Source organism: Lissotriton vulgaris, chromosome 1_1, assembly GCF_964263255.1.
Source record: "Lissotriton vulgaris chromosome 1_1, aLisVul1.2, whole genome shotgun sequence".
NCBI lineage: Eukaryota > Metazoa > Chordata > Amphibia > Caudata > Salamandridae > Lissotriton > Lissotriton vulgaris.
In genome coordinates, this window is record NC_141685.1 from 232,488,400 (window position 1) to 232,500,976 (window position 12,577).

Genomic DNA, 12,577 nt, shown 5'->3' on the forward strand with positions numbered 1-12,577 from the left:
TGTTCATCTAGACTCATACCCTACCTAATCTTGAAGTTAAATTTCCCACCAATGAGAAACCAAGGGAGATACCATTTTTGATAGTTATTGCATGTCTAATGCAAGAATAATCACCAGATTATGAGAGTCCAGCAAAAATTACTCATTTTCGCCCAACGTGGGGCTCGAACCCACGACCCTGAGATTAAGAGTCTCATGCTCTACCGACTGAGCTAGCCGGGCTCCCATTTCAAGATGGTATGCAGACTAATCATTTTTTATGAAGGAAATCCATTCCTGGACAATTTTTGGGAGTTATTGCAGGTCTAATGCAAGATTAATCTCCATAATATGAGAGTCAATGCAATATTCAGGCAAAAATTACTCGTTTTCGCCCAACGCGGGGCTTGAACCCACGACCCTGAGATTAAGAGTCTCATGCTCTACCGACTGAGCTAGCCGGGCTCCCTCCTTAAGACAGTATGCAGACCAATCCCTTTTTGTGAAGAAAATCAAATCCTGGATATTCCTCTACTCTTCTTTTGCAAGGAAAGCCAGATTTATACATCCTTCAGAGGACAGAATGTCCAAAAAAATAAGAGAAAATGAAAATGGAAGTTGTGAGAACTTCATTTTGAGATTGCATAAGAATTCAAATTCCTCTCACATGCTAAAGAATACCTGAACCCTTTTGATTAAACCACTTTAGTTGTTATAATGAGACCATATTTGAAAGCCATCTGTGATTTTTCTGTTCTTACTCTGCAATGACCTTGGCAATGACAAGTTAAAAATAAATTGTATGCAAATTTTATAATGGAGAATGCAGGCATCGATCCCGCTACCTCTCGCATGCTAAGCGAGCACTCTACCATTTGAGCTAATTCCCCTGTGTGTTTAATCTGCATAACATGAAAAAAGTAACCTCACTGCCTTCCACACTTTATTTGAAGTCCAATTGCCCATAACAGTGTTCAGTTCACTCCTAACTTATGCCTTACCTCCACTTATGGGATGTTTTACAGTTCAGGTTGGCCTGTTTACTACTCGAATATGAGTGATATTGTGGTGTGTTCATCTAGACTTATACCCTACCTAATCTTGAAGTTAAATTTCCCACCAATGAGAAACCAAGGGAGATACCATTTTTGATAGTTATTGCATGTCTAATGCAAGAATAATCACCAGATTATGAGAGTCCAGCAAAAATTACTCATTTTCGCCCAACGTGGGGCTCGAACCCACGACCCTGTGATTAAGAGTCTCATGCTCTACCGACTGAGCTAGCCAGGCTCCCACTTCAAGATGGTATGCAGACTAATCATTTTTTATGAAGGAAATCCATTCCTGGACAATTTTTGGGAGTTATTGCATGTCTAATGCAATATTAATCTCCATATTATGAGAGTCAATGCAATATTCAGGCAAAAATTACCCATTTTCGCCCAACGTGGGGCTCGAACACACGACCATGAGATTAAGAGTCTCATGCTCTACCGACTGAGCTAGCCGGGTTCCCTCCTTAAGACAGTATGCAGACCAATCCCTTTTTGTGAAGAAAATCAAATCCTGGATATTCCTCTACTCTTGTTTTGCAAGGAAAGCCAGATTTATACATCCTTCAGAGGACAGAGTGTCAAAAAAAATAAGAGAAAATGAAAATGGAAGTTGTGAGAACTTCATTTTGAGATTGCATAAGAATTCAAATTCCTCTCACATGCTAAAGAATACCTGAACCCTTTTGATTAAACCACTTTAGTTGTTATAATGAGACCATATTTGAAAGCCATCTGTGATTTTTCTGTTCTTACTCTGCAATGACCTTGGCAATGACAAGTTAAAAATAAAATGTATGCAAATTTTATAATGGAGAATGCAGGCATCGATCCCGCTACCTCTCGCATGCTAAGCGAGCACTCTACCATTTGAGCTAATTCCCCTGTGTGTTTAATCTGCATAACATGAAAAAAGTAACCTCACTGCCTTCCACACTTTATTTGAAGTCCAATTGCCCATAACAGTGTTCAGTTCACTCCTAACTTATGCCTTACCTCCACTTATGGGATGTTTTACAGTTCAGGTTGGCCTGTTTACTACTCGAATATGAGTGATATTGTGGTGTGTTCATCTAGACTCATACCCTACCTAATCTTGAAGTTAAATTTCCCACCAATGAGAAACCAAGGGAGATACCATTTTTGATAGTTATTGCATGTCTAATGCAAGAATAATCACCAGATTATGAGAGTCCAGCAAAAATTACTCATTTTCCCCCAACGTGGGGCTCGAACCCACGACCCTGTGATTAAGAGTCTCATGCTCTACCGACTGAGCTAGCCAGGCTCCCTCTTCAAGATGGTATGCAGACTAATCATTTTTTATGAAGGAAATCCATTCCTGGACAATTTTTGGGAGTTATTGCATGTCTAATGCAATATTAATCTCCATATTATGAGAGTCAATGCAATATTCAGGCAAAAATTACTCATTTTCGCCCAACGTGGGGCTCGAACCCACGACCATGAGATTAAGAGTCTCATGCTCTACCGACTGAGCTAGCCGGGTTCCCTACTTAAGACAGTATGCAGACCAATCCCTTTTTGTGAATAAAATCAAATCCTGGATATTCCTCTACTCTTGTTTTGCAAGGAAAGCCAGATTTATACATCCTTCAGAGAACAGAGTGTCAAAAAAATAAGAGAAAATGAAAATGGAAGTTGTGAGAACTTCATTTTGAGATTGCATAAGAATTCAAATTCCTCTCACATGCTAAAAAATACCTGAACCCTTTTGATTAAACCACTTTAGTTGTTATAATGAGACCATATTTGAAAGCCATCTGTGATTTTTCTGTTCTTACTCTGCAATGACCTTGGCAATGACAAGTTAAAAATAAAATGTATGCAAATTTTATAATGGAGAATGCAGGCATCGATCCCGCTACCTCTCGCATGCTAAGCGAGCGCTCTACCATTTGAGCGAATTCCCCTGTGTGTTTAATCTGCATAACATGAAAAAAGTAACCTCACTGCCTTCCACACTTTATTTGAAGTCCAATTGCCCATAACAGTGTTCAGTTCACTCCTAACTTATGCCTTACCTCCACTTATGGGATGTTTTACAGTTCAGGTTGGCCTGTTTACTACTCGAATATGAGTGATATTGTGGTGTGTTCATCTAGACTCATACCCTACCTAATCTTGAAGTTAAATTTCCCACCAATGAGAAACCAAGGGAGATACCATTTTTGATAGTTATTGCATGTCTAATGCAAGAATAATCACCAGATTATGAGAGTCCAGCAAAAATGACTCATTTTCGCCCAACGTGGGGCTCGAACCCACGACCCTGAGATTAAGCATCTCATGCTCTACTGACTGAGCTAGCCAGGCTCCCACTTCAAGATGGTATGCAGACTAATCATTTTTTATGAAGGAAATCCATTCCTGGACAATTTTTGCGAGTTATTGCATGTCTAATGCAATATTAATCTCCATTTTATGAGAGTCAATGCAATATTCAGGCAAAAATTACTCATTTTTGCCCAACGTGGGTCTCGAACCCACGACCATGAGATTAAGAGTCTCATGCTCTACCGACTGAGCTAGCCGGGTTCCCTCCTTAAGACAGTATGCAGACCAATCCCTTTTTATGAAGAAAATCAAATCCTGGATATTCCTCTACTCTTGTTTTGCAAGGAAAGCCAGATTTATACATCCTTCAGAGGACAGAGTGTCAAAAAAATAAGAGAAAATGAAAATGGAAGTTGTGAGAACTTCATTTTGAGATTGCATAAGAATTCAAATTCCTCTCACATGCTAAAGAATACCTGAACCCTTTTGATTAAACCACTTTAGTTGTTATAATGAGACCATATTTGAAAGCCATCTGTGATTTTTCTGTTCTTACTCTGCAATGACCTTGGCAATGACAAGTGAAAAATAAAATGTATGCAAATTTTATAATGGAGAATGCAGGCATCAATCCCGCTACCTCTCGCATGCTAAGCGAGCACTCTACCATTTGAGCTAATTCCCCTGTGTGTTTAATCTGCATAACATGAAAAAAGTAACCTCACTGCCTTCCACACTTTATTTGAAGTCCAATTGCCCATAACAGTGTTCAGTTCACTCCTAACTTATGCCTTACCTCCACTTATGGGATGTTTTACAGTTCAGGTTGGCCTGTTTACTACTCGAATATGAGTGATATTGTGGTGTGTTCATCTAGACTCATACCCTACCTAATCTTGAAGTTAAATTTCCCACCAATGAGAAACCAAGGGAGATACCATTTTTGATAGTTATTGCATGTTTAATGCAAGAATAATCACCAGATTATGAGAGTCCAGCAAAAATTACTCATTTTCGCCCAACGTGGGGCTCGAACCCACGACCCTGTGATTAAGAGTCTCATGCTCTACCGACTGAGCTAGCCAGGCTCCCACTTCAAGATGGTATGCAGACTAATCATTTTTTATGAAGGAAATCCATTCCTGGACAATTTTTGGGAGTTATTGCATGTCTAATGCAATATTAATCTCCATATTATGAGAGTCAATGCAATATTCAGGCAAAAATTACCCATTTTCGCCCAACGTGGGGCTCGAACCCACGACCATGAGATTAAGAGTAGGCATGGGCGGAAAATCCGTTCCGCTCGCGGATTTTGCGGATTTTCGGGAAATCCGCAATCCGCGAGATTTGCGAATCTCCCGCAAAATCCGCAAATCCGCGAGCAGCGGATTTTGCTCGCACTGCTCGCACTGTTCGCGTGAGTTCGCGTGAGTTCGCGCCCCGCGAATAAGTGCAAAATTGCAGAAATACGATCTTAGCAAAACTGAAAGTAACTACTTACCAGGTTCAAAAGTTCAGGCTCATCATTAGTAGCCATTTCCTGTAGTGCTTCCTGAGGGGCCCCTCCAGAGTTCAGTTGCCAGTTGAAACTATTATGTGACCCTGCTCTGAACCTCAGAATAGTTACACATATGCCACAAAGGTCCTGAATTACAGCTAAGGGAGACAAGCAGGAGCCAGGCTGGAAGTTAAAATCCATTAATCAGCCCCTAATTCATTATTGTCAGTTGGGGCAGGGCAGGTGTTGTAACTAATTTTGCAACAATGAAAGCACTTAGCAAGTGCAAAAGATCACCAATCAGGGCGCACTAAGGAAGCAGGTGCCAGCTAAAAAAATATTCTGTGACACATTAATCAGCCCCAAATTAATTCAGGTCACTTGAGGCAGGGAAGGTGTGCTTTGCTTTGCCGAAAATAATGTACACTGGACAACCAGAGGGTGTGGTGATGAAACAGAGGGTGGCATGGGTGGGCCAGAGGGTGGCATGAGTAGTCAGAGAGTGGCAGTGGTGACAGAGAGTGGCAGTGATGAAGAAGAGTGTCCCAAACAGGCTGGACACGTAGAAACAACAAGTTCGCGAAACTTGCGACCCGACAGGTAAGTTCGCAATTTGCGAAAGTGTACAAAACCCTCGCGAACTGGCAGAAACACGGGCGAACACAAAAAAAAAAAAATCCACAAATTCGCGGGAATTCGCGTATTTTGCGGATTGCGAATTCGCAAATCCGCAAAATTCGCGAACGCGAGATCCGCAAAATTCGCTCATGCTTAATTAAGAGTCTCATGCTCTACCGACTGAGCTAGCCGGGTTCCCTCCTTAAGACAGTATGCAGACCAATCCCTTTTTGTGAAGAAAATCAAATCCTGGATATTCCTCTACTCTTGTTTTGCAAGGAAAGCCAGATTTATACATCCTTCAGAGGACAGAGTGTCAAAAAAATAAGAGAAAATGAAAATGGAAGTTGTGAGAACTTCATTTTGAGATTGCATAAGAATTCAAATTCCTCTCACATGCTAAAGAATACCTGAACCCTTTTGATTAAACCACTTTAGTTGTTATAATGAGACCATATTTGAAAGCCATCTGTGATTTTTCTGTTCTTACTCTGCAATGACCTTGGCAATGACAAGTTAAAAATAAAATGTATGCAAATTTTATAATGGAGAATGCAGGCATCGATCCCGCTACCTCTCGCATGCTAAGCGAGCACTCTACCATTTGAGCTAATTCCCCTGTGTGTTTAATCTGCATAACATGAAAAAAGTAACCTCACTGCCTTCCACACTTTATTTGAAGTCCAATTGCCCATAACAGTGTTCAGTTCACTCCTAACTTATGCCTTACCTCCACTTATGGGATGTTTTACAGTTCAGGTTGGCCTGTTTACTACTCGAATATGAGTGATATTGTGGTGTGTTCATCTAGACTCATACCCTACCTAATCTTGAAGTTAAATTTCCCACCAATGAGAAACCAAGGGAGATACCATTTTTGATAGTTATTGCATGTCTAATGCAAGAATAATCACCAGATTATGAGAGTCCAGCAAAAATTACTCATTTTCGCCCAACGTGGGGCTCGAACCCACGACCCTGTGATTAAGAGTCTCATGCTCTACCGACTGAGCTAGCCAGGCTCCCACTTCAAGATGGTATGCAGACTAATCATTTTTTATGAAGGAAATCCATTCCTGGACAATTTTTGGGAGTTATTGCATGTCTAATGCAATATTAATCTCCATATTATGAGAGTCAATGCAATATTCAGGCAAAAATTACTCATTTTCGCCCAACGTGGGGCTCGAACCCACGACCATGAGATTAAGAGTCTTATGCTCTACCGACTGAGCTAGCCGGGTTCCCTCCTTAAGACAGTATGCAGACCAATCCCTTTTTGTGAATAAAATCAAATCCTGGATATTCCTCTACTCTTGTTTTGCAAGGAAAGCCAGATTTATACATCCTTCAGAGAACAGAGTGTCAAAAAAATAAGAGAAAATGAAAATGGAAGTTGTGAGAACTTCATTTTGAGATTGCATAAGAATTCAAATTCCTCTCACATGCTAAAAAATACCTGAACCCTTTTGATTAAACCACTTTAGTTGTTATAATGAGACCATATTTGAAAGCCATCTGTGATTTTTCTGTTCTTACTCTGCAATGACCTTGGCAATGACAAGTTAAAAATAAAATGTATGCAAATTTTATAATGGAGAATGCAGGCATCGATCCCGCTACCTCTCGCATGCTAAGCGAGCGCTCTACCATTTGAGCGAATTCCCCTGTGTGTTTAATCTGCATAACATGAAAAAAGTAACCTCACTGCCTTCCACACTTTATTTGAAGTCCAATTGCCCATAACAGTGTTCAGTTCACTCCTAACTTATGCCTTACCTCCACTTATGGGATGTTTTACAGTTCAGGTTGGCCTGTTTACTACTCGAATATGAGTGATATTGTGGTGTGTTCATCTAGACTCATACCCTACCTAATCTTGAAGTTAAATTTCCCACCAATGAGAAACCAAGGGAGATACCATTTTTGATAGTTATTGCATGTCTAATGCAAGAATAATCACCAGATTATGAGAGTCCAGCAAAAATGACTCATTTTCGCCCAACGTGGGGCTCGAACCCACGACCCTGAGATTAAGCGTCTCATGCTCTACTGACTGAGCTAGCCAGGCTCCCACTTCAAGATGGTATGCAGACTAATCATTTTTTATGAAGGAAATCCATTCCTGGACAATTTTTGGGAGTTATTGCATGTCTAATGCAATATTAATCTCCATTTTATGAGAGTCAATGCAATATTCAGGCAAAAATTACTCATTTTTGCCCAACGTGGGTCTCAAACCCACGACCATGAGATTAAGAGTCTCATGCTCTACCGACTGAGCTAGCCGGGTTCCCTCCTTAAGACAGTATGCAGACCAATCCCTTTTTATGAAGAAAATCAAATCCTGGATATTCCTCTACTCTTGTTTTGCAAGGAAAGCCAGATTTATACATCCTTCAGAGGACAGAGTGTCAAAAAAATAAGAGAAAATGAAAATGGAAGTTGTGAGAACTTCATTTTGAGATTGCATAAGAATTCAAATTCCTCTCACATGCTAAAGAATACCTGAACCCTTTTGATTAAACCACTTTAGTTGTTATAATGAGACCATATTTGAAAGCCATCTGTGATTTTTCTGTTCTTACTCTGCAATGACCTTGCCAATGACAAGTTAAAAATAAAATGTATGCAAATTTTATAATGGAGAATGCGGGCATCGATCCCGCTACCTCTCGAATGTAAGCGAGCGCTCTACCATTTGAGCTAATTCCCCTGTGTTTTTAATCTGCATAACATGAAAAAAGTAACCTCACTGCCTTCCACACTTTATTTGAAGTTCAATTGCCCATAACAGTGTTCAGTTCACTCCTAACTTATGCCTTACCTCCACTTATGGGATGTTTTACAGTTCAGGTTGGCCTGTTTACTACTCGAATATGAGTGATATTGTGGTGTGTTCATCTAGACTCATACCCTACCTAATCTTGAAGTTAAATTTCCCACCAATGAGAAACCAAGGGAGATACCATTTTTGATAGTTATTGCATGTCTAATGCAAGAATAATCACCAGATTATGAGAGTCCAGCAAAAATTACTCATTTTCGCCCAACGTGGGGCTCGAACCCACGACCCTGAGATTAAGAGTCTCATGCTCTACCGACTGAGCTAGCCTGGCTCCCACTTCAAGATGGTATGCAGACTAATAATTTTTTATGAAGGAAATCCATTCCTGGACAATTTTTGGGAGTTATTGCATGTCTAATGCAAGATTAATCTCCATATTATGAGAGTCAATGCAATATTCAGGCAAAAATTACTCATTTTCGCCCAACGTGGGGCTCGAACCCACGACCATGAGATTAAGAGTCTCATGCTCTACCGACTGAGCTAGCCGGGTTCCCTCCTTAAGACAGTATGCAGACCAATCCCTTTTTGTGAATAAAATCAAATCCTGGATATTCCTCTACTCTTGTTTTGCAAGGAAAGCCAGATTTATACATCCTTCAGAGAACAGAGTGTAAAAAAAATAAGAGAAAATGAAAATGGAAGTTGTGAGAACTTCATTTTGAGATTGCATAAGAATTCAAATTCCTCTCACATGCTAAAAAATACCTGAACCCTTTTGATTAAACCACTTTAGTTGTTATAATGAGACCATATTTGAAAGCCATCTGTGATTTTTCTGTTCTTACTCTGCAATGACCTTGGCAATGACAAGTTAAAAATAAAATGTATGCAAATTTTATAATGGAGAATGCAGGCATCGATCCCGCTACCTCTCGCATGCTAAGCGAGCGCTCTACCATTTGAGCGAATTCCCCTGTGTGTTTAATCTGCATAACATGAAAAAAGTAACCTCACTGCCTTCCACACTTTATTTGAAGTCCAATTGCCCATAACAGTGTTCAGTTCACTCCTAACTTATGCCTTACCTCCACTTATGGGATGTTTTACAGTTCAGGTTGGCCTGTTTACTACTCGAATATGAGTGATATTGTGGTGTGTTCATCTAGACTCATACCCTACCTAATCTTGAAGTTAAATTTCCCACCAATGAGAAACCAAGGGAGATACCATTTTTGATAGTTATTGCATGTCTAATGCAAGAATAATCACCAGATTATGAGAGTCCAGCAAAAATGACTCATTTTCGCCCAACGTGGGGCTCGAACCCACGACCCTGAGATTAAGCGTCTCATGCTCTACTGACTGAGCTAGCCAGGCTCCCACTTCAAGATGGTATGCAGACTAATCATTTTTCATGAAGGAAATCCATTCCTGGACAATTTTTGGGAGTTATTGCATGTCTAATGCAATATTAATCTCCATTTTATGAGAGTCAATGCAATATTCAGGCAAAAATTACTCATTTTTGCCCAACGTGGGTCTCGAACCCACGACCATGAGATTAAGAGTCTCATGCTCTACCGACTGAGCTAGCCGGGTTCCCTCCTTAAGACAGTATGCAGACCAATCCCTTTTTATGAAGAAAATCAAATCCTGGATATTCCTCTACTCTTGTTTTGCAAGGAAAGCCAGATTTATACATCCTTCAGAGGACAGAGTGTCAAAAAAATAAGAGAAAATGAAAATGGAAGTTGTGAGAACTTCATTTTGAGATTGCATAAGAATTCAAATTCCTCTCACATGCTAAAGAATACCTGAACCCTTTTGATTAAACCACTTTAGTTGTTATAATGAGACCATATTTGAAAGCCATCTGTGATTTTTCTGTTCTTACTCTGCAATGACCTTGGCAATGACAAGTTAAAAATAAAATGTATGCAAATTTTATAATGGAGAATGCGGGCATCGATCCCGCTACCTCTCGCATGCTAAGCGAGCGCTCTACCATTTGAGCTAATTCCCCTGTGTTTTTAATCTGCATAACATGAAAAAAGTAACCTCACTGCCTTCCACACTTTATTTGAAGTTCAATTGCCCATAACAGTGTTCAGTTCACTCCTAACTTATGCCTTACCTCCACTTATGGGATGTTTTACAGTTCAGGTTGGCCTGTTTACTACTCGAATATGAGTGATATTGTGGTGTGTTCATCTAGACTCATACCCTACCTAATCTTGAAGTTAAATTTCCCACCAATGAGAAACCAAGGGAGATACCATTTTTGATAGTTATTGCATGTCTAATGCAAGAATAATCACCAGATTATGAGAGTCCAGCAAAAATTACTCATTTTCGCCCAACGTGGGGCTCGAACCCACGACCCTGAGATTAAGAGTCTCATGCTCTACCGACTGAGCTAGCCGGGCTCCCACTTCAAGATGGTATGCAGACTAATAATTTTTTATGAAGGAAATCCATTCCTGGACAATTTTTGGGAGTTATTGCATGTCTAATGCAAGATTAATCTCCATATTATGAGAGTCAATGCAATAGTCAGGCAAAAATTACTCGTTTTCGCCCAACGTGGGGCTCAAACCCACAAGCCTGAGATTAAGAGTCTCATGCTCTACCGACTGAGCTAGCCGGGTTCCCTCCTTAAGACAGTATGCAGACCAATCCCTTTTTATGAAGAAAATCAAATCCTGGATATTCCTCTACTCTTGTTTTGCAAGGAAAGCCAGATTTATACATCCTTCAGAGGACAGAGTGTCAAAAAAATAAGAGAAAATGAAAATGGAAGTTGTGAGAACTTCATTTTGAGATTGCATAAGAATTCAAATTCCTCTCACATGCTAAAGAATACCTGAACCCTTTTGATTAAACCACTTTAGTTGTTATAATGAGACCATATTTGAAAGCCATCTGTGATTTTTCTGTTCTTACTCTGCAATGACCTTGGCAATGACAAGTTAAAAATAAAATGTATGCAAATTTTATAATGGAGAATGCGGGCATCGATCCCGCTACCTCTCGCATGCTAAGCGAGCGCTCTACCATTTGAGCTAATTCCCCTGTGTTTTTAATCTGCATAACATGAAAAAAGTAACCTCACTGCCTTCCACACTTTATTTGAAGTTCAATTGCCCATAACAGTGTTCAGTTCACTCCTAACTTATGCCTTACCTCCACTTATGGGATGTTTTACAGTTCAGGTTGGCCTGTTTACTACTCGAATATGAGTGATATTGTGGTGTGTTCATCTAGACTCATACCCTACCTAATCTTGAAGTTAAATTTCCCACCAATGAGAAACCAAGGGAGATACCATTTTTGATAGTTATTGCATGTCTAATGCAAGAATAATCACCAGATTATGAGAGTCCAGCAAAAATTACTCATTTTCGCCCAACGTGGGGCTCGAACCCACGACCCTGAGATTAAGAGTCTCATGCTCTACCGACTGAGCTAGCCGGGCTCCCACTTCAAGATGGTATGCAGACTAATAATTTTTTATGAAGGAAATCCATTCCTGGACAATTTTTGGGAGTTATTGCATGTCTAATGCAAGATTAATCTCCATATTATGAGAGTCAATGCAATAGTCAGGCAAAAATTACTCGTTTTCGCCCAATGTGGGGCTCGAACCCACAACCCTGAGATTAAGAGTCTCATGCTCTACCGACTGAGCTAGCCGGGTTCCCTCCTTAAGACAGTATGCAGACCAATCCCTTTTTGTGAAGAAAATCAAATCCTGGATATTCCTCTACTCTTGTTTTGTAAGGAAAGCCAGATTTATACATCCTTCAGAGGACAGAGTGTCAAAAAAATAAGAGAAAATGAAAATGGAAGTTGTGAGAACTTCATTTTGAGATTGCATAAGAATTCAAATTCCTCTCACATGCTAAAGAATACCTGAACCCTTTTGATTAAACCACTTTAGTTGTTATAATGAGACCATATTTGAAAGCCATCTGTGATTTTTCTGTTCTTACTCTGCAATGACCTTGGCAATGACAAGTGAAAAATAAAATGTATGCAAATTTTATAATGGAGAATGCAGGCATCGATCCCGCTACCTCTCGCATGCTAAGCGAGCGCTCTACCATTTGAGCTAATTCCCCTGTGTGTTTAATCTGCATAACATGAAAAAAGTAACCTCACTGCCTTCCACACTTTATTTGAAGTCCAATTGCCCATAACAGTGTTCAGTTCACTCCTAACTTATGCCTTACCTCCACTTATGGGATGTTTTACAGTTCAGGTTGGCCTGTTTACTACTCGAATATGAGTGATATTGTGGTGTGTTCATCTAGACTCATACCCTACCTAATCTTG

General features: G+C 40.0%; 5 non-coding genes across 5 annotated transcripts; all 5 read right to left on the bottom strand.

The window, feature by feature from the left end:
* Positions 1-149: 149 nt before the first annotated feature.
* On the bottom strand, positions 150-222 carry TRNAK-CUU (transfer RNA lysine (anticodon CUU)). Its single transcript has one exon. It is a non-coding gene; the product is annotated as a tRNA-Lys (tRNA).
* Positions 223-10,192: 9,970 nt separating this feature from the next.
* Positions 10,193-10,265, bottom strand: TRNAA-AGC (transfer RNA alanine (anticodon AGC)). Its single transcript has one exon. It is a non-coding gene; the product is annotated as a tRNA-Ala (tRNA).
* A 330-nt stretch (positions 10,266-10,595) lies between these two features.
* TRNAK-CUU (transfer RNA lysine (anticodon CUU)) lies at positions 10,596-10,668 on the bottom strand. The gene has a single exon. It is a non-coding gene; the product is annotated as a tRNA-Lys (tRNA).
* Positions 10,669-11,241: 573 nt separating this feature from the next.
* TRNAA-AGC (transfer RNA alanine (anticodon AGC)) lies at positions 11,242-11,314 on the bottom strand. The gene has a single exon. It is a non-coding gene; the product is annotated as a tRNA-Ala (tRNA).
* A 330-nt stretch (positions 11,315-11,644) lies between these two features.
* Positions 11,645-11,717, bottom strand: TRNAK-CUU (transfer RNA lysine (anticodon CUU)). Its single transcript has one exon. It is a non-coding gene; the product is annotated as a tRNA-Lys (tRNA).
* Positions 11,718-12,577: the final 860 nt, after the last annotated feature.